Source organism: Tursiops truncatus, chromosome 1 (genome assembly GCF_011762595.2).
Source record: "Tursiops truncatus isolate mTurTru1 chromosome 1, mTurTru1.mat.Y, whole genome shotgun sequence".
Classification (NCBI taxonomy): Eukaryota; Metazoa; Chordata; class Mammalia; order Artiodactyla; family Delphinidae; genus Tursiops; species Tursiops truncatus.
In genome coordinates, this window is record NC_047034.1 from 76,678,119 (window position 1) to 76,700,889 (window position 22,771).

Here is a 22,771-nt window from a genome sequence, read left to right on the forward strand (position 1 = left end):
ATACTTACCTGGCAGAGGAGATACCATGATCACGAAGGTGGTTTTCCCAGGGTGAGGCTTATTCATTGCACTTCGGATTTGCTGACCCCTGCGATTTCCCCAAATGTGGGAAACTCGACTGCAAAATTTGTGGTAGTGGGGGACTGCGTTCGCGCTTTCCCCTGCTTATTTTTATATATTAAAAGCAGTGTTAGTGGCTTTGGTAGTAGTTGTCGCTGTAATTGCGATTTTTTATCAGATAAAATCACCAAGGGTTAACTGTGTGTTTTCAGGTATGACAATTGAAGTACGTGTGTGGAGTATTACTGATTTTCCAGAAATACCTTTTCATTTTATTACTGCAGAAAGATTATTTGTTGTTAGGTAAAATTGAACGAGCCAGGTCAGTGATTGTCAAGGTAGAGGAGAGATAGCTGCAGATCATTGAAATACTATTAACAGCCGTGAGTGGAAAGATTCGGTTTTTCTGCGAATCTGTGTTCTGTTTCTGGAAGGCAGTAAAGCGCACAGATGCCTGGTAATGCAACGTTTCGCGGCGCGGAAGTTGGAAAAGCGTTTTCGTTCTTGTATGTATGCCGAGTTCTTTGTTTTTCTTTTCAGTTTCACTGTGCTTCCTTATTATACCTTAGAATTTAGAAAATTTCAGTTGTTTTACGTTTGTGTCTGGGAATTATTGTTCTTTATCACACAGACTTGTGTGAGATCAGATGCAAGAAAGTTTTTGCAGGATCCTGAGCAGATGCTTCAGGAAACTCAATGAAGAAATGAAGTTCTCAAGAAAAGAAAAATTGGAGTTCTCGTCGGTCTGTTACTACTTCTAATGTCCAAAGTCTAAAAATTGGAGTGTTACTGCTGTTGGCCGAGAAGAGTGTTTTGTTACTGCTGTTTGCCAGAAGCTAAACACCTTGCTGGGTCAAGGATCCAGAGCAGTAGGAAGAAATGTGAGAGGAGCTCTAGGTTGTTGCAAGCCTGCCTGTTATCAGCTGATAAATTGCATGTGCAAGTAGTAAAAAGCGCTGGTGACTTCTCTAACCTTTTCAGGGTCCAAATGAATGTGGTAGCCACTTCCTTTTCCGTTTTCAAAGTCTCAGCTGATGTCGTCCTATGGTCGAAGTTAACCCAGAACTATGCAGAGAAGGGAGTTCTGGGAGATTTTTTTCTAGCCTAGTAATATTGACACGAATCTTCCACAATACATCTTCTGCACTTGACATCCATATATATGGAGACATCTATATTTATATATCTTTTCCTTTTCCTCCTTTGGTAGCCATTCTTAACTTTCAAACAAAGCCAATAACAAAATTATGCTTACCTCAAACAGTGAAAACATGCCAATCTTTCCACAGAAGAGGGTAAAGTTTGAATGTTTTTTGTTCTTCCAGCAGAGTCACATTCTTTTTACCTTAGATATGCTGTAATAAATACTGCAATTAAAAGTTAACTCCTAGCAACAGATTTTGTTAGCTGGTAGTGGGATGAAAGAGGAAAAGAGAAAAATATTGGTTGATACATATAAAACTATTAGTAATATAATAAGGAAATATTCATACCTGTTATGGACCTCCTTTCTGCAACTGTCAGTGATATCTATAACAACTGTCTTCTTAGCTACTATCAACAAATAAAATTCAGCCAGATAAATGTGAACATCTAGTTGTCTTTATTCAACGATTTAGGGACTGCTGTCATTATCAGGGGCGGAGTTGTTCTCTGCTGTTGACTGTTTGGGCACCACTAGTGATTGTAGCTAGATTAGCCATGATGAGTGGAACCCACGTTGCTGAACCACACATAAAATGCAACCCTGCTTTAAAGTCTGCTAAATCCAACACCTGAGACATCTTGGAGTTCGTTTCTTTTACCTGCTTTGTTTTCCTTTTTAAGAATATGTATTGAACGGGTCACATTTTTCTGTTTCTTTGCGTGTTTAGTATTTTTTATAGTTTACTGGACACTTTGAATGATGCAATGTAGAGACTCTGGATTCTGATATCTTCCTCCAAAGAGTATCAACATTTGTTCTACTACGCACTTTGATTGCTGGCCAGTGACCTTGAACTTGTGTAGGACTGGATTAATGGTTTCTCAGTAGATCTGAGGAAAGTCCAGGGTGTTTCCCAAAGCCCTCTTTGGTGTGACTCAATGTCCAAACCCTGCTCATCTTGTCAGGTCTTGGTTTTATCCTTTTTTAGGGAGGATCAAGAGTAGGCCTCACACTAGGTTGTGGTCTTTACTCCTAAAGCAGCCTTTCTGGAGTATCAACTGGATGCTCAGGGTGGTAAAGAGTCATTAACAAAGCCTGAATTCCAATGTTGCCAGCAGAGACTTCTAAGATCTCTGTTCTGTTTTCCATCCTGTAGCATCTGTTGTCCGGTAAGCCTTGGTAGTAGCTCTCCACACGTGAGCAGCCCAGCACTCAGCAAATGACTGGCAGGAGACCCAGTATGGATTTCTGAAAACTAGCCTGTAAACTGTCTTCTCCTTTCTGGTTCTCTGCAGATTCCAGTTGCTTCAGCTGTCCTCTGATATCTACCTTAGCTCGGTGTGAACACCATGCTCTCCTGGGATTCCAGCTTGCTATATACCACCATCAGGTCATTTCCGCAACCCTCTCTCAGGCAATCATAGTCTTGCATTGCCTCTGTCCAGTGTCTATAACAGATGCTTCACATATTTTGTCCATTTTTATAGTTGTTTACAGCAAGAAGACTAAACTGGTGGCATTACTATACTATAGCTGTAGGTGGAAGTCCTGGATTCTTTTCAGTGCCTTAAAATTAAGTTTTAATCTCACGCATTACTGATGTCTAAATAATTTGAACACTGTTTTCCACATTTAAAATGACCTGGTCCAAGGGTTTTGTTTTTACTTTATTAACAAGTACAACTAAACCAATCTAGGCTTGCTGGATTCACTTTCAGCATGGTGACCCCCCAGCACCACAAGGACATCTGCGCTGAGGATCCTGTTCTTTGGCTATATTCCAATGCTTTGACTATATGCCACTCCAAAGTATGCCAATTTGGCATAAGAATTATTTTGAGCTAAAGGCATTTGGAAAACAGCAAGTACAATCATTCTTGTCACCAGAGACAGGAAGTCAAGGCCGAGAGAAATCCACACAAACAGACTTTGTTTAAATAACTTGTATCTTCCTTTAGTCTTCCAATGTGTTTTACTTTTCCATAATCACTTCTCTTTGTTCAACCTAGTATATAAATACTTAGGCCTAGCCACTTCTTTGGGTTTTCATTTTCCTATTGGAGCTCCCATGTACATGTGAAAATCTGGATGCTTTCCTCCTCTTAATCTGTCTTATGTCAATCTAATTCTCAGGCCTAGCTGGAGACCCTAAGAGGGTTGAGGTGAAGTTTGCCTCCCCTACAGGCTGTCCTAGGACCACAAAAGAAAGGATTAGTAAAAGACTATCTGTAAGGGGCCAGAACTGGTCCTGGTAGAGGGGACTTGGTGTAGGCTTGGTAGACCTCATAGGAAATGCTAGAATTCCCAGAATCATATGGGTGGAAGGGTGAGAGGCTACCTTAAAAGACAATGGTTGCCTGGGGAAGCCCAGAGAGACCAGCTGTCATATAACTGGGGACCAGTGAATACATTTCTCCTTTGAATCCATCTCTTTCCTCCCCTTTCCTCTTCCTCCTCCCAGTTCTGCCGTTCTTCCCTCTGAGTCTTCCTTCCCATTTCTACCCTGCCTGTGTTTAGGCTGCACCCGGGGCCTGGGTCTTCGTTCCACCAATGTCTCTCTCCATGTGTTTGGGTTTTTAATCTTTCTTCTACCAAGAACTCCTCTGGTGATCTGCTGAAACCTGCACACCCTTCTCAGAATAATGAATTTTTTAATTAAAAAAGATATTTATCGAACATCTCCTATTTATATCCACTATTCTAGGTCCTGGGGTGAGAATAATGAATTTTAATATGTTGAATCAAATACAGTTTTCTTTGTGAGGCTTCCCCAGTCTGATAGAATGAGCAGGAAGGCTGAGCTTACACAATCAACCTCCCATGCCTCGACCCAAGATGACCCTAGAGTTGAGGTGGTGAAAAATAAGAGATCTTGGGTTCCGCCGGTCTCAGAGGAATTAAAACTACTGGACATCACTATTCTATACTAACCAAACTGAGACAAAGTAGTGGTTCCTGGGACGGAGTTCCAAGGAGAAGGACCACGCGCCCTCTCGTGGCCACTGCGGGGAGCAGTACAGCCCTGCAACTGCGGATACTAATCCAAAGAAAACCAAATAAAACGCACTGGAAGCTGGGCTATGCTCAGGCCTTTGAAATTAGAAGTCGTGCACGCTACAAACTGAGCTAGCAGGAAGACGAAAAGCCGTGAGCTGCTCTTCTCCCTACCAGCTTGGTATCAGTTGCCCAAATGGAAAATGTCTGCGCCAAGACTGAAGGCAACCACGGCGAGTTGCTGATGAGGAAATAGGTTTGTAGAGAGTTTAATGGATTTCCTCCGGCCCAGGGCTCATCGGCAGTAAGTCACGGACCAGGCCTACGATCGTCCTACTTCCGACTTCAAGGAGGAACCGGGGTAGTGGGTAGAAACTGCTGCGCAGCGGTGGAGTCGGGTTGAGGGAGCGACTCCGCCCTCCTCTGGGACTTTTACAACGGCCTCTCCCTGTGCTCATTTCCGCTCAGATGGAACCCCAGACTTCAATGGAAAGGACGTCCAGGATAAAAGGGTCTTTTCCAATTCATCCCAAGAGGTCCCACCGACGTTTACCGGATCCACTTCCTTAGTCCTGTTACTGGAATTTTCTAACTTTCCACAACAATCGTGAATGCTTTTCTCCAAGGTCTTCAGTCACAAGGGAGAATTCAGGCAGTGCCAAGTGCACTTTCGGTGCTTCAGCCCTGCTCATCCTCCACCTCTTCTGTGGGGCTGTTGGGGAAATAAGAAATCGAGACTCAAAGGAGCACGCATGTTGACCAACTGAGTATTAGCTAAGTTTATTATTGAGAAAAAAAAACCTCAGAGTGCATGCTTGCAGGTAGCCCGCACATGACTACAAAGCTATTGTGGACTTCCAGCTCTATTTATGTGGGATTAAAGCTACAGTTGTCATCATCCTACCTTTAGTAAACAGTCAGCATTACTCAGTCTGCTCCAGGAATGAGATTATGCTTACTCAGACGTTCTGTTCTTCAGAATTTTTATCAGTATCTCTCTACGGTTGCTTCTGACAGTGCATCTACCCGACAGTACAAGTGGTTGGATAACATTCTTCAGCATTCCTCCGCAAGGCACAGGGCGCAGGGGAAGGGGGAGAGGAGGCGCGCAGCCGACTCCCGGCCTCGGAGGGCTGGGGCGGAGTCGGAGTCCTGTCTCACCCTCCAGCGGTGAGCAGGGGATTGTGCGCCCCCTACGGCGCGGGGCCGGGGGCGCCTCGCCACCTGCTCCGAGGTCTGGACTCCGGTGACATCTCACGGCGTTGCGGTCTTTAACCAAGCATTTCAAAGAGGAACCTCAGTCATTCGGATTCGAGAGCATCCAACAGTAAACAATCATGGTCAGCGCGGTGGCCGACAAAGAGGAGGCAGGGGGAGGGTAATCAAAGTTATTTAACGAAAATAGGCATTTTCCGTTTTCTTTTCGCCTTTTCCTTCAGTGGCCAGAGCACTAGCTCGCTCTCTCCCCGTCCGTCACTGGGTTGCCTCCACTCCCACTCGCTTTCTTCTCCTCTTCTTCAGCTTTCCCTATTCAACCCCTCAGGACGGATGACCCCAGACCGAGGCTGAGTCGCAGTCCAGGGTGGGGAACTCAGCTCGGTTCCGGGGCGCACGTGTCCAAAGTCAAGACTTTTGCCTTGTTCTCAGTCAGCTGCGGGAATAAAAGCGCCTCCGGCTTTGAGAAACCTTTCCAGCCTTCCGTTTCCGGAGTTACTCGTAGGCCTAAAAGCTTACAGCACACACTGGAATTCTTGGTTGCCTAGGACCCTGCGGCAGAATGCATCCTTCACCGGGCATTTATTGAGTGCCTACTAGGTGCGAGGCCCTGCCCTGGAGGGCGGGCTGCATCGCGAGCAGTTCTGAGGTCTTGCCGGTCGGAGTCCACATCTAGAGAGAGGCGCAGAACGTGGGCAGCGCAGTGGGGGCACAGCTGGTTCGTGTCCTTCGCACGCGCGCCCACAGAGTCAACTGGGGACTCACGGCGAGCGAAGCTAAGAAGGGTAACATGGACTTCAGCCCGGGAGGCTGCGGTCGTCACCTGGAGCCGGGCGGCTGTTGAGGCGGGGAGCAGGTGGGAAGGCCATCGATCTGGCGTTCGGCAGTCAGAGTCCCCTAGCTGACTCCCAAACGTTCTATCGATGTCCAAACGTGCCCGATGACACCAACTCTTGGCTTCAATGTCTCCCGCGCGCACCCTCGGCTTCCGGAATATGAGAATCTAAGGATGTCCCCAGCCAGAGGTTGAAAAGCAATTTCTTGAATCAGGAAACGAGTTATGGGGAATGCGCTCTCATGTCTCTGTAGCGCAATCGGTTAGCGCGTTCGGCTGTTAACCGAAAGGTTGGTGGTTCAAGCCCACCCAGGGACGTTACCTTTTGCTTCATCGAAGTCCTTGCTAGCTACTTGCAACTTTAGGTTATCTATTCGCCACCTCTCACAGTTCTGGAGGCTGTAAAGTCCAAGATCAAGGTGCTGACAGAATTCAGTTCTTGTTGAGGGCCTCCTCCCCAGCTTGCAGAAGACCTTGTCACAGCATCCTCACATGGCAGAGAAAGGAAACTCTGGTGTCTCTTCTATTTTTATAAGTACTAATCCCAGCATGGGGGCTTCATCTTCATGAACTCATTTAAACCTAATTACCTCCCAAAGGCTCCACCTCCTAATACCATTACATTGGGGAGTTAGGGCTTCAACATAGGAATTTGGGACGGACAACAACATTCAGTGCAGAATAGGTGGTAACACAGAGAGACATTCCTCAAGTGTCTAAAATGCCTTTATGGTGACCGGATTGCACAGACTTAACAGTCACATGAAGGTGGGAGAGAACTTGTCCAGCAGTTCTTTTCTTTCTTCCTGGAGGCACTGTGTGTGTGTGTGTGTGTGTGTGTGTGTGTGTGTGTGTGTGTGAATAGAAAAATCAAGGGATTATAGAAAGGTACATACATTGAGAAAATTCTCACCTCCACTACTCAAGCTCCCAGTTCCCAAAGGCCAAATAATACCAACCTGGTGGTTTTTAATAAACAATTTTATTTTTAATAAAATAAAACAATTTTATTTTCAATAAAGTCAACCGGCATGACTTTATTATTTTTATAACAAAGTAGTCACCTACTTTATAAGTATATATTAAAAACCTCAGACAAACCCAGCTGTAACTCAGACTTGACTATAGGAGGCTGAAGCCACAAGGCAGGCCATTAACCACACTCACAGCCTTTCCTCTGGGAGCTTGGGCAAGTAACAACCTCTGTGAACTTAAAGCATCATGATCCAGAGGTTCCGAAGGATTTTCTTTTGCTTCTTTCTTCCATTGTCTGCTTGTCTGATCTGAGCTAGAAATTCACAGATATTAATCCAACAAACAAAAACGAAAAGAAAGAAACTAAAACCCCTGCATTTTGAAATTTCATTCACATTACCAGCATTTTTGTGGAAAAGAGACTCTAGCTATGGTATGAAAAACATATACCAGTTATAGAACTTTGCTTTAATGAAGTTGGAAAGCTCTGACAAGAAAATAAGGTTCTGACAAACAATGATTGGAAGAAAATTTAACCTAGGGTTTATAATGATCAGAGGGAAAAAAGATGGAATCAAATACATACATACATATCTCCAGTCCAGATACCATACAGGTCTAAAGACAACAAACAGATGTCAAATAAATGAAAGAATTCAGGAAATACAAAACCTTTTTTGAAAAACCTATTTGACACTAAAACTCACCTCATAATGAGATGCTTTCACAATTAAAATCTCAGGAATAGAACTATGCAACACAAAGCATGAACCCTAATGGAAACTATGCACTTTAGTTAATAATAATGAATCAATATTGGTTCATCAATTGTAACAAATGTACCACACCAATGCAAGATGTTAATAACAGGGGAAGCAGTGTGGGTGGAGGAGAGGGAGTATATGGGATTTTTTTTTTTTAATCACAAGAATGAAAATTGCTGAGTATTTTGCGTTTGTCCCTCCAGATACATTCTCAACATTTTCCACCCTATTATATGCACCAGAAAGTTAATCTTTTTGAACTGTGCAAAAGGGCTCCTCTACCCACCGACTTCTTGCTGGTTACAGCCAATGGGATTCACTGACTGGGAATGGGAGTGTAGGAGGAATATGAGGTCAGGGTAATTATTTCCTGCAGGTTGGCAGTAGTTGTGTTCTCCGCCACCCCCCAAGACCACAGTTATTGTTTAGTGGCACTCTACTACAGTTACAGCCTTACCTACAACTATCACTTTCCCAGGTTCCAGGAACAGCTCTCTCCCCTTGCCCAATCAGGTCTAGTAATTGCTCTCCACTGTTGCTAGGCCTGGGATGTCGCACCATCTGTTTAGTGGCTACATCCCCCTCTTAGAGCCCAGGGTTCCTGAGTTGGGAGGTCCCAGGAAACCCTCTCAATCCTCAGCAGGTCTGGGTTTCAGAGAGCCTCGGGGAATGTGCCACAAAGTTATCTGGGAGCTCATTGCATCTCTGTTCAGCTCATAAGCAGAATAATTACACCTTTCTTCCTTCAAAAAATACCCCAAAAAATTTTCAAAAAATTTTTAGTCTTGTAGGGAAAATGCTTTCTAAGCATGACAAAACTCAAAATCCCTAAGGAAAAAGTTTAATACATTTAGCTACATAAAACGTTTAAGAATTTGTTTAGCAAAAAATCAATCAGGCAAGCACTCAACATCTGGCAAAGCCAAGGCCTGAGTGATTCAGCTTGTAAAGCTATAACAAGTCACTTTTAGATTCAGAAAGTTTATTACTTACATAGACAGCAAAAGGAAGAGTAGTTGAAGGTATAGACTTCCTGGGCCTTCAACCCACACATCCAAAGGGATGACACTGAAACAAAAGAGGTCAGTGACTACAATGCAAGTTGTGGGATACCTGTTATTGAGAAGCCAATTCTAGACTGCAGCTAAGTAGTTTTGCAGTCTGCAGCTGTCCCCAAGGAAGGGATAAGGAGATGAGCAGAATGCCTCATATGTGATTAGAACCTGAAGGGCAATGAGAAACTGTCCCAGGGTAGACAGGGAGGGGAATGGAAGCTGTCTCCTGGCACTCTTCACAACCCTCCCATCCTCTCTTGCTTTGGGGCAATCACAAGGTGCTCTGCCTTGTGGTAAGATTCAGAATAGTTTTAGTTCAAGCCTTGGCTGGTGTGGCCTGTGCAAATACATACAAGGTCACCTGGGTGCCACAGCTGAGCCATTCCCCTACAAAATTCAAAAGACAACAGTTTGGTAAAATACCTGAAAAACTACAACATAGAAAAAGCCTTTTTTATTTAGTATTTATTTTTATCAAGCTTATATATGCACATAGTTTAGAGAGTCAAACTCATAAACTCGGTAATGAAAACCAACAGGCCCCTGAAACTCTCTCCCATTTCCTACTCCCTAGAAGTAACTTCTTTAAATTCTTTTAATCAGTGATTTGTTATTCACCTCTGTCTCTGTAGACAAATATTGTTAATTCTTGGGCTTCCCTGGTGGCGCAGTGGTTGAGAGTCCGCCTGCCGATGCAGGGGACACGGGTTCGTGCCCCAGTCCGGGAAGATCCCACATGCCGCCGAGCGGCTGGGCCCGTGAGCCATGGCCCCTGAACCTGCACGTCCAGAGCCTGTGGTCCACAATGGGAGAGGCCACAACAGTGAGAGGCCCACATACCGGAAAAAAAAAATATATTGTTAAATCTTGATTTTCTAGTTTTAGGCACTTTATCTCTCTTTTCCGTACTCCCCCTACACTTACCACTTCACACACACACACACACACACACACACACTTTTCCCACTCCTCCATCTTCCCAATTGTGATGGCTAATTTTATGTGTCAACCTGGCTAGGCCATGGTACCCAGATATTTGGTCAAACATCAGTCTAGATGTTTCTGGGAAGGTATTTTTTAGATGAGATTAGCATTTAAATCAGTGGACTCCGAGTAAAGCAGATTACCCTCCATAATGTGAGTAGGCCTCATCCAATCCATTGAAGGCCTTAAGAGAAAAAGACTGAGGTCCCCAGAGGAAGGGAGAGTTCTGCCTCCAGACTCTGCTTTCAGATTAGAGTTACAATATCTGTTCTTCCCTGGCTATCCAGCCTCTTGGCCTACCCTGAAGATTTTAGATTTACCAACCTCCACAACAACATGAGTCCATTCCTTAAACTAAATCTCTATATACATACATGTGTATCTTCTATTGGTTCTGTTTTTCTGGGGAACCCTAATACATCAATATACTTATATCTTAATTTTGATGAGATCAATGCTTATTATTTTTAATATATAAACTATTAACCGAGAAGCCACATAATTTAACATGATCACTTTTTTAATATAATCTTCCCTCGGCAGTAACAATTATGTTACTTTTCCATTTGCTTAGTTTTCCATGTATTTATTACTGAATTATAAGCAATTTCTGTAAATCTCCCCTCAAGAGCTTCCTTATTCTTTTTTACAGCTAGCTGAACTATATTTCATTGTATGGTTGTACTGTCATTTATTTAGTCACCCCCAAAACTGATGGACATTTAGAGAGTTTACAATCTTTTGCGTAATAAAAAGTGCTCCGTGAATAACTTTGTATACACTTAATTTCACATAAGTATAGGAATATTGTAGGATAAACTTCTAAATGTGGATTACTGAAGTTAAAAAAAAGTTTAAATTTTTGATAGGTATTGTTCAAAACACCCTGTAGAACTTAAACCAATTTACCCTCTCTTTAACAATATTTATTAACTCTCCAACATATTAAACTTTAAAAAATTTACCATATTATAGTTGAAAATATTATCTCAACTTAGTTTTAAATTGCACTACTTTCATTAATAGTAATGTTGAATGTTAAGTATCTTTTCATATGGGCAATAGCCTTTTATATTTTCTATTCTTTATATGTTTGCTACTTTTTATTTGGTTATTGGTTTACTTCTTATTGGCTTATAGTTCTGTAAATATTAGGGAAATTAGCCTTTTGTACATGATGTATGTTCTAAGAATGTAGATGTCTAGCATGGTATGGTAAATTTGGTGCCTCCACAGGAAGGGAAGAGAACCAGAAGAGAAGTTTATTATACTCACAGGTCCCAGAGGGGGTCACCGCGGGCGTGCGCAGGGCCACACAGGAGTCCAACTGGCAGTGTGTTCAAGTGAACAGCTGGGGAGCAGTGAGAGCCAGGACCTGTGGGCCAAAGCCTTCACTGGGGTCCTGAGTGGGGTCTAAGGAAAGCAAACCGAGTTGGGGAAAGAGAGGAAGGAAAGAGGAGGAGGAAGGGGGGCGGGGCCGGGAGAAGAGGATGGAAGAGGGGAAAGTTAGAGTCCAGGGGTTGGGTTGCTTATCAGGGTGTTTCAGCTGTTTTTGAGTGTGCATTCACAATTAGGGCTGTGAGAAGGATGTTGATATGCCAAAGCATTAACTCAAAATGAAGGATTTTTAACACAATGTGAGTTGCAAATACTTCCCCAAATTGTCATTTGTCTTTGGACTTTGCTTATGCAGATTCCATTTGGTTTATATAGTCAAACTCATCAATATTTTCTCTCAGGACTTCTGAGTTTGTGTCATAGTTAGAACAGGCTTTTCCACACACACACACACACACACACACACACACCCCAAGATAATAAAATAATTGTTTCATGCTTCTACAAGAACTTTTATGTTCCTTTTCATTATTATTTAAATCTTTGATCAATTTGGAATTTACCCTTATGTAAAGGGTATGATATTCATTGACCATTATTTTTTCCCATTATTTTGTCACAGCCCTTCTGTTGACAGCTACCTAGTTATTAAAAAATTGGTCATTAGAATTATTGATTTGAGTCCCTCTTTCTAATGTATTACATTTCTTCATGTATTTTGGTCTATTTCTGGACTCTGTGCTGTCCCATTAATTGTTGTTTACCCATACACGATATTTTACTGCTTTAACCATTATAATTTATGGCATTTTAATATTTCATAGGGTTAATCCTTCCTTATTGTTCTTTTAAAAAAAGAATTTCCTGAGTATTACTGCTTATTTTTCCATTTAAACTTTAGAATTATAGTGTCCAGTTTGAATAAAAAAGAAAAATATTTTTGATATTTTAATGAAAACTATGTTAAATTCAGACACCAAGTTAAAGAGAGGTGTTATCTTTATGACGTTGAGTCTCCTACCCAAGAACATGGTACATCTTGGTTGATAGGAAAGGAAGTTGCCCTAATGCAGTGGTTCCTGAACTCGAGCATTTATCCGAATCACCTGGAGAGCTTAAGTCTCAGATTGTTGGGCCCACCTCCAGAGTTTCTGAATCTGTAGGTCTGAGGTAGGGCTCGAGAATTTGCGTTTCTCAAAAGTTTCCAGATGATGCTGGTGATGTTTGTCCCGGCACAACACCTTGAGAATAATCGGCTAGTGTTTTGATGATTTTGGAGATGGTTGGCGGGATATATAAAGGAGATTAAAGCACATTTACAAACTTAAACAAAAAAAAGTATGACTGGTAAATGATCCTTAGGGAGATGTGGGAAAGACCTGTATGAGGAGTTAAAAGCGAGTGTCCGCGTTGTGGTGGAGAAGCCTGATGACTGGGGACAAACTCTGCTTCCACTCACTTTGAAAACCCACTTTACTCACACCACTCATCCCAACACTGAATGAGAGATTTAGCAGGAACAAATATCAGACAAACAACTTCAGGCCTTCGGGGTAGAACAGAGTTCTCCGGTCGATCAATAGCTAACTCGAAACGCTTGGGCGCAGCGCTCCAGAGAGTCCGCTTACATCCATCTGACGAGACCGCTGCAATCTCTCCACTTGCCAGCTCCGGGCCGTCGTCCTTGCTCCTCCCTCCCCTTCCTATCGTACTTCCCCCTTTCTTTGCTCTTCCGCGTCCCTCCTCCTCAGCTCCATTTCCAGCGGCCTCTCCTCTTTTTCGTTTCGAGATCTTCCTAAACTAGTTGTATTTTACAGCCCTTTGAGGCTGATGAACGTTTCAAAACCTAAAAAGCAAAGGCACGCTCCTTAGCACCTAATGGAGAACATTTTAACTACTTAAGAAGGCCCTTCAACACTTCATCCAAAATTTCCCGCAGACAAGAAGAGAACGAAAGTGTTTCCTTTTGGTCATGTCCTAAGATGTCTTCTCAGTGGAGCAGAGTCGAGGCAGGACGAAGGGAGAGCCCCGCGGGGAGGAGGAAGAGCCTCCTCGGAGGAGCCTGGGTTCGGGCGGCTGTAGATCTGTGACCCCTGATCTCAACCTGAGATGCTGGAATCGGTAGCTCGGATTCCTCTTCTTTGCTAGATTTGGGGCGAGTAGAGGCGGTTTCTGGAACAATTTACCGAAGTTTAAAACAACAGTGACCACAATGGTTATTTAGAAGCTGCTGGTTCAGTTGGTAGCTAACAAGAGAAGATTCAATAAAACAGAGGTAGGCGGGGAAAAACAAGTACCGCCCAACGTGGGGCTCGAACCCACGACCCTGAGATTAAGAGTCTCATGCTCTACCGACTGAGCTAGCCGGGCGCTGCTTTGCGAGCCTTCTTACAGAAATATAATTTCTTTTGAGGGGCAGCTTGCACGGTCAAAGATACACACAGCTTAGTTTGAAAGAGTTCTCTGGCTCCAGGATTTTAAACGCAGCACTAGCTTTTGTCACCGAGAAACTCCAGGCTTCTAGAGTGATGGGACTGCACGGGGCTAGAAGAGCTTGCAGAGGGCGCGGGAATCAGTAGTCCTGAAACCTCGACATTTCTTCAAATTCCTTTTAGACAGGTCTTGAGACCTTTTGGACAGCAAATTCTTTTGGAGAACCCGGTTTCTAGGACCCGGAATCCAGAAGAGGAGGCGAAAAAGCGTGAGGGAATGGGGATAAGAGGCGCAAACTGCCGCGAGAAGTAGGGGGGGGCGCGGGGACTTGTGCCCCCGGGACCTTGGTGCTGCAGCCTCGTTCTTCCTTCTTCTCAGTCCGAAACCGTTTCCCCCCCCTAAACCGTGACCACCAGGGGATGGGGTGGGGGTGAGGCTGAAGGACGCGTCAGTCGGAAGTTAGGTCCAATTGACTATTCATTTGGGGGCACGATTTTGTTTTTAAATACTAAAATTTTGTAGAAGGAAGGACGAGGCTGCAGCACCAAGGTCCCGGGAGCACAAGTCCCCGCGCCCCCCCTACTTCTCGCGGCAGTTTGCGCCTCTCATCCCCATTCCCTCGCGCTTTTTCGCCTCCTCTTCTGGATTGAGATTTAAAGTCGGATGGGATTTAGAGTCTCAGGCGTGGGCGCTTGCGGGAGATTTCACTGCACTCTCCAAAACGTTCATTTCTCCAACCTCTGGAAGAGGCGCTGAGTTCCGGAGTCACCAGCGAAGGGCTCTATCCTCTGCTCAGGTGAAGGTAGGCCTTGCTTGCTGCTCCGAGGCGCTCCACACCGCCCTGAAGCAGCTTTGCCAGGGCTGGTTAGATTCGCTTAGGTGGGAGAGCCGCAAATGGAGCTGAGTGGAGACAGTTATTTATCTAATTCGTAGACTGCACTTCTGCGATGCAGCCTTGAGCAAAGACGGATTACAAGCTTTTTTTAACCTTTAAAGGGTTCCAAAAAGGGAGGCCACCAAGGTGAACTACAATCCTTTGCCGTGGCTCGGATTCGAACCGAGGTTGCTGCGGCCACAACGCAGAGTACTAACCACTATACGATCACGGCGCGCCACCTCCAAGGCGGCGCACTGGGGTTGGATTTAATGTCTTTACAAACAGGATTGTCTAAGTGGTGCTGCAGCTTTCTTTGCTTAGTTCGCGTGATTCGCCTAGGTTAAAATCCCAAACGTTTCCACCCATAACCTCGAAGCCCTGACACCCGAATCTGGGTCTCAGAATCCCGCCGTGCCCGCGCCATCATCACCCCCTCCGCTGGACGGCGGCGCACCCAGTCCCGACGAGGTCTGAGAGCGCCGCCTGCAGTTCGGGGACCGCGTCCCCAGTCGCCCTCCTCAAGCCACTTCTCTCTTTCCCCTCCAAATAATCAAGCCGCCCCCACTAGGCAATCCGAGGATTTTCCTATTTACATCTCCACCTTGTACCCTGCGAATGTTGGAACCGGCAGAGAAGCGAAGCTGGTGAGATGCTAAACGGCGTGAGGTCCCCCTTTATTATTTTTCTTGCTTCCCTCACTGCTCCTTGGCACGCTCTCTCAGTAACTTCGGAGTCTTGGGCTGACTTCCTTATTCTGACTCTTTAGTAAATCTAAGTCGCCTCCGAGTATTCAGAAAAACATATCCGATCACCCTCCATTTCTGACATTCCCTAAAGACCCCCAAAAGGAGAATTATCGTGAACTGGTGCGAAGCAAGAGGCCAAACACAGCAAATGGGCTTGCCTTGGTAGCTGCATGAAGTCTGGAGGTTCGCTCACGGTAGAGTCTCCCAGAAGGTTCAGAGTTTGAGGACGGATGGGTGGTCAAAGGTTTTTCTTTATCCCCCTATTTGCTCTACTCGAGCTTCCGGAGAAAAGAAGATGTCAGTAGTGCGTTGGCCGGGAATCGAACCCGGGTCAACTGCTTGGAAGGCAGCTATGCTCACCACTATACCACCAACGCACACGAGAGATTGTTTTGTTTGTATCCTTATTACTAGTTCGTCATGGTTTGCTCCAACCAAAGTCTTTCATATTTAGGGATTCGTGCTAAGAGAACTATTCAACACAAAGCCAAAGGACGAAGAGGAAAAAAAGACCTCTAGGATTTTACCTATGATTATATTGATAATGTTGTGGTAGTTTTTCTAGTCGTTTCAGAGGTTTAGGGAAGGAAAATCATCAATTCTAGTTTATTGTCTTTTGAAGGGAGCCTCTGAAATCAAGTGGACGAGTTAAGGCCTTAATGCGAGTGTTATCTCTGTACACATATCGTTACGCATTTGAGAGTACTTCCTCAGCACGAATGCATAAAGGTAAAGTTGCCATTGAAAAGATAACCCACATTTTAAAGCTTTGAATACATATTGCCAAATTGCTGTGTGGAGCGATATCACCAACTTTCACTTTTCAATGAGTATTACCAAATTACCTCAGGTAACTAGATACCATTCTTTTTATCTTTATGAAAGTGCAACATAAAAATTTGGAGTCTCATTTTAACTTTCATTTATTGTATTACTATTGAGGTTGATCATTTTTCATAAACTTACTAATTATTTGTATTAGTTTGGGACTTACTAAATCATACGCTTTGTCGGTTTTTGCTATTGGGTAATTTATGTTATATGTATATTACTTACATATTAGTTTGGCATTTGTCTTATATTATTATTTATAGGATTTTCAGATGGGCAGTTTTCTGTTTTTATGTAGTCTAACCTATCAGTTTTATCCTTTATGATTTCTGTGTTTGCTTTTACCTTGAAAAAGTCTTCTCCAGCTCAATAAGATAATTATCCACCGATTTTTTTTATTGTTTCAATTCTTACATTTAATTATTTAACCCATCCAATATATGATATGAAGTGGTAATTCCACTTCTATGAATTTATCCTAAAGCAATCCCTAAGGATATACAAAGATGTATTCACACAGATGTTCATCAAAGTGTTATTTGTAAAACCAAAATTTTAGGGGGGAAAAACCTAAAAGTCCAGAAATACGATTGATGAAATCCATTTTGATGAAAACCCACATTTTTTTTTTTATATTGTACATTGCTGGTGGGAGTATAAATTGGCAGGACCTCTAAGGAGGGCATATTGGCACTACCCATCCACAAATGCACATGTCTTTTGAACCAACATTTTAATTCTTGGACATTTATTCTACACACGTACAAAATAACATATGTAGAAGATTATTTTTATGGCCGCAAAGGATTAGAATAACCGAAGTGTCATCAATAGGAAGCTGGTTTGATTAATTATGGAATATCAATATAATGGAATACTATGTGCCATAGAAAAGAAAGAGGAAGCTCTTCATGTGTAATCTGCAACTATTTCTAAAATTAAGTGAAAAAGGCAAAGTTCAGAAAAGTGTGTATAGATTGCTATCATTTGTGCGAGGGAGGGGAACGTACTGAAATATATACGTATGTATGCTTGTATTTACAATCTATTTATATTTTATATTTACAACATACTTATATTACAATATAGTTATGAAACTTACTACTGGCTGCCTTATTAGAAGAAAACTAGATGGCCGAGGTGAAAAGTAGGTTTATCAGTTATGCCTTTTTGGATATTTGAATCCTAAACCATGTAAATATATTACCTTTACAAAAATTAAATAATTAAATTGAAAGAAAATATCATGTTGCTGAAGTGTATTTATTTCTACTGGAAAGTGTTAGAAATATATTAACTTTAAAAATAGCTGGTAAAAACGTAAAATAGGTAGCTAGTGGGAAGCAGCCGCATAGCACAAGGAGATCAGCTCGGTGCTTTGTGACCACCTAGAGGGGTGGGATAGGGAGGGTGGGAGGGAGGGAGACGCAAGAGGGAAGAGATATGGGGACATATGTATATGTATAACTGATTCACTTTGTTATAAAGCAGAAACTAACACACCATTGTAAGGCAATTATACTCTAATAAAGATGTTTAAAAAAAAGCTGATAATTAAATAGTATGTACAGCATTATTCCATTTTCTGTTTCAAAAACTGGATAATAGCTACCGGTGGTTGGTAGAATGGTAAACGATTTTTTCTTTATGTTTTCCTGCATTTCCTGTATTTCAGCTAAGGTCACCCATGTGGCAACTGTGTAGAAGAAACAAAATTAATCATTAAAAGTGTTCTATAGGAACTGTCATTAAAAGTATTTTGTAGGAAGAAAAACGAACACAAAGTATTGTGTAGGTAGAAAAGAACACTCTTTCCCTGACCGGGAATCGAACCCGGGCCGCGGCGGTGAGAGCGCCGAATCCTAACCACTAGACCACCAGGGAATGTGGAAAAGTTTTGCGACAGAGAATGTATGAGGCTAATTCAACGTGTGTCTCCACCCTTTTTGTGACACATATTGTTTCAACCACCTAGATTTTGAGATTCTTGACTACTGGGCCTTCCCCACGTCAAAGCTACCTTTTCCTCGTATTTCTTTTTTGGAGTAGAAAACCCTTGAGAGAACTCCTCTGCATGGCTCCCAGAGCTGAGGGAGGATCGTGTACACACGATCGCAGTTCCCAAGACCAGAGACAAATGTCTGGAGAAAAGATAGAAGGACAAATAGGAAACTCTCAGCTTCCTGTAGTTGCAGTGATTTCCTGAATTGGGATCAGCAGAAAAGTAGAGGTCTCCAACTGGGCTTTGCCAAATTGACTAGGAACTTTTCCTTAAGGAATATAAAGGTTGTCGTGTAAGCAACTCTAGGAGATCCTGGTCCTATAGCAGCTTTTTTTTTTTTTTTTTTTTTTTTTCCATCTCGTGTGAATTTAAGCCAAACTCTGTTGGCCAAAACGAATATTACAGACAAGTGAAAGTGACTCAGCCTACGGGTGCTTGGTGGTCAGCAGGATCTGAGCACAACTCGCTGGTGGGAAACTAAGAGAAAGAGTTTTGGAGCTTCAAAATTTTCAAATATGAAGAAGGAAGAGAGGGAGTGAGGAGAAAGAAAAGAAAACTGGGGTGCATACCTAGACTAAAGGAACCTTGAAAGCCATACCCATCTATGTCTGCAAATTAGCTTTATATAAGACAGAAAAGAAAGCAAATATGGCAAAATGTTAACAATGAATCTAGGTGAAGGGTAATTGAATGTTCAATATTTTATTCTTTTAACTTCTCTGTAGGTTTGAAATTTTTCAAAATAAAAATTTGAGAAAACCAAAAATGAAACAAACAATCAAAAGCCTCCCCTCAGACCTTTTTTGGTCAGATGACTGCAGTGTGATTAATTCTTTGCACATGAGTTCAAATATAAATTTTAAAAAGCCACCCCCATGCACTAACATCAGAAAACACCTTTGACAATAAGTGAAAACGAGAATTAAAAAATTGAATCATATATGTGTACATATCAGCAGGGCCTGATAGAAAAAATGAGTGATAGGATATGGGGTGTTTCTGGGGGTTTTGTTGCGCTTTCAAAGTATCAATGTTGTTTAAAGAAAGTATTAATTCTCCAGTCATCCAATCTCCACCTTCCTAGGGAGAAGAGTAACTAAATGCTAGACATTTATTTTCACAAAACCCAAGTAATCCTGGTGTCATATGTCACCAAGGAGCCTAACAAAGCCCATTCCTTTTACTCCAGCTCTATTCCCACTGGGCAGCTACCTGTACTCAAAGGCTGATAAAGAGTATCTAACCCTCAGAACAAAATCTTGGGATTGTATCCAGGGTGGGTGCAAGGTCATAGATTTTATTTCCCTATGTCACAAAGGAAATCAGCCTTCTTATGTTTTGGTGAACAGTCCATTTTCATCAGCTATTCTGCCACCTGCCGGTAATTTTTGGTATCATGAGAAACTAGGAAGTATCAATAGTATTAACAACAACAAAACCTGCTCTCTCTAGCCAAAGGACCAGGGAAGAGGTAGCCTAGCAAAATAGAAAACTTTTAGATAATAACTGCTCTACTTCCAGCCAAATGCCACAGAAAGAATTGTGGCTCACCTCTACCCATACCTAGTAAAGTCTAGGTATATGGGGTACCTAGACTTCCTCTCAGCAGGCCAGTAAAGAAGTGGTCCTCCTCTTCACTGCTGGATTGGTATCAGAGGAAACATGGTAGAGAATCGTACTTTCACCAACACCTGGTGATAGCAAGGTTACTCCTATTTCCCAGTATCAGTGGAGGCCATATGGGGAGGTGGAACTCCTACCCCTGCCCATCAGTAATGAGGAGCCCCTCTTCTCAGGTGTTAATGGAGACTAAGTGGGGAACCTAGATTCCTACACCTACCTGGCTGTAACAAGGTACCTTACCCCCACTTCCTCTACTTGATTAGTATCAGAAGAAGCCAACTGAAACAGAAGGTTTAAATATGATCCAGAGTCCCAAATGTCCAGGCTTTAATAAAAAAGCACTCATCATATCAAGAATGAGAAAGATCTTGAACTGAATGAAAACAGACAATACCTAGATGATCAACGCGGTAGAATTATCTGACAAAGATTTTAAAACAGTCATCATAAAAATGTTTCAACAAGCAACTATGAAGATACTTGAAACAAACAAAAAAATAGAAAGTCCCAGCAAAGAAAAGTTTCAGCAAAGAAATAGAAGAACTGAATGGAAATTTTATAACTAAAAAATACAATAACAACAAAACCCCTCAATGGATGGGCTCAACAGCAGAGTGGAGGGGACAGAGGAAAGAATCAGTGACTTGAAAGATAAAACAATGGAAATTACTCAATCTGAACGACAGAGAAAATAGAATGAAAAAAAAAAGAACAGAGTCACACGGACTTGTGGGATTATAAAAAAAGATCTAACATTTGTGTCATCAGATTCCCAGAAGGAGAAGAGAAAAAGAACAGGACTGAAAAACGTACTAAAAGAAATAATGAGTAAAACTCCCCAAATTTAGCAGATGATAAACCTACAGATTCAAGAAGCTGAGCAAACCCCAAAGAAGATAAACCCAAAAAAATTCATGCCAAGACACATCATAGTCAAATTGCAGAAAACTAAAAACAAAGAAAAAAATCTTGAAATCCGTGAAAAATGACACCTTACATACCATGGATAAACAATTTGAATGACAGCACATTTCTCATCAGAGACCATGGAGGCCAGAGAAGTGGCACAAATTTTTCAAGCACTGAAAGAAGACTGTCAACCCAGATTCCTATATCCAGCAAAAATATCCTTTAAGAATGAAGGGGCTACCACTCAACAACAAAAAAGACAAACAACTCAATTAAAAAGTGAGCAAGAGATTTGAATAGAATTTCTCCAAAGAAGATATCTAAATGGTCAGCAAGCACATGGAAAGATGCTCAATGCCATTAGTCATTAGGGAAATGCAAATCAATACCACAGTAAGATACCACTTCACACTTTCCAGAATGGCTGTAATTTTTAAAAATGGAAAATAACAAGTGTGGTGAGGATGAGGTGAAATTGAAACCCTAATACACGGGTGGCAAGAATGTAAAATGTTGCAGCTGCTGTGGAACACAGTTTGGAGGCTCCTCAATATGTTAAACATAGAATACAGTCCAGTAATTTCACTCTAGGTAGACCCCAAAGAACTAAAAGCAGGTACTCATACAAATACTTGTACGTGCATACACATAGCAGCATGATATTCATAATAGCCCAAAGTTATAAACAACCCAAATGTCCATGGATGAATGAATGGATAAACAAACTGTGGTATATACATACAATGGCATATTATTTGGACATAACAAAGAAGTACTGACGTGCTACAAGTTGGATGAACCTCGAAAACATTATGCTAAATGAAATAAGCCAGACACAAAAGGTAACATATCATATGATTCCGTTTATATGAAATGTACAGAATGGCCAAGCCATAGAGACAGAAAGCAGATCAGTCATTGCCAGAGGTTGGGGACTGACTTCACAGTGGGAACAGGGCTTCCTTTTGGGGTGATGAAAACATTCCGGAACTAGATAGTGGGATGGTTGCACAACGTTTCAAAGGTGCTAAATGCCACTGAATTGTACACTTTAAAATGGTTAAAATTGTGAACTTTATGTTTTATGTATTTTACCACAATTTAAAACTTAGTAAAGGGGAAATCCTAGCAAGATTTTTTTGTAGATATAGACAAAATTATTCTAAAACTTGTATGGAAAGGCAAAGCAACTAGAATAGCTAAAACACGTTTTGAAAAAGAATTAAGTGGGAGGAATCAGCTTATCCATTTTCAAGATTTATTAAAAGACTACAGTAGTAAAGATGGTATGGTACTGGCAGAAAAATAAATATACAGATCAATGAAACAGAATAGAGAGCCCAGCAGTTGACCCATACAAGTATGCCAACGCGTTGTTTTTTACAAAGGTGAAAAAGCAATTCCGTGGAGGAAAAAATCGCTTTTTCAATATATATTGCTGAAGAAATTGGACATCCATAAGCTAACAAAAAGCAAACAAATAAACAAAACCCTCAACCTAAGTCTCATACCTTATACAAAAACTAACTCCAAAGTGGATCAAGAGCTTAAATGTGAAGTATAAAACATTTAGAAAAAACATAGGAGAAACTCTTCATGGTCTAAGGCTAGACAAAGTTTTGACACCAAAAGCAATCCGTAAAAGGAAAAATCAATAAAGTAGACTTCATCAAAATTAAATGTTTGCTCTGCCAAAGACCCTATTATGAGAATGAAAAACAAGATGCTAGCTGGGAGAAAATATGTGTAAACCACATACCCAACAAAGGACAATTGTCTAGAATATATAAGAACTCTCTAACTCAACAGTATAAAAAACAGTCCAGTGAGGAAACAGTCAAAAGTCAAGAAGGAACATTTCCCCAAGAGGATACACAGACAGCAATAAGCACATGAAAAGATGTTCAGCATCATTAGCCACTGGAGAAATACAAATTAAAACCACAATTAGATATCATACATACCTATCAGAATGGCTAAAAT

General features: G+C 41.9%; 5 non-coding genes across 5 annotated transcripts; 2 read left to right on the forward strand and 3 right to left on the reverse strand.

Annotated features, from left to right (window-relative positions):
• Positions 1-164, forward strand: LOC117309714 (U1 spliceosomal RNA). Its single transcript, XR_004524031.1, has one exon. It is a non-coding gene; the product is annotated as a U1 spliceosomal RNA (small nuclear RNA).
• Positions 165-6,495: 6,331 nt separating this feature from the next.
• Positions 6,496-6,569, forward strand: TRNAN-GUU (transfer RNA asparagine (anticodon GUU)). Its single transcript has one exon. It is a non-coding gene; the product is annotated as a tRNA-Asn (tRNA).
• Positions 6,570-13,664: 7,095 nt separating this feature from the next.
• On the reverse strand, positions 13,665-13,737 carry TRNAK-CUU (transfer RNA lysine (anticodon CUU)). The gene has a single exon. It is a non-coding gene; the product is annotated as a tRNA-Lys (tRNA).
• Positions 13,738-15,728: 1,991 nt separating this feature from the next.
• On the reverse strand, positions 15,729-15,800 carry TRNAG-UCC (transfer RNA glycine (anticodon UCC)). The gene has a single exon. It is a non-coding gene; the product is annotated as a tRNA-Gly (tRNA).
• A 2,266-nt stretch (positions 15,801-18,066) lies between these two features.
• TRNAE-CUC (transfer RNA glutamic acid (anticodon CUC)) lies at positions 18,067-18,138 on the reverse strand. The gene has a single exon. It is a non-coding gene; the product is annotated as a tRNA-Glu (tRNA).
• Between the last annotated feature and the right edge of the window lie 4,633 nt (positions 18,139-22,771).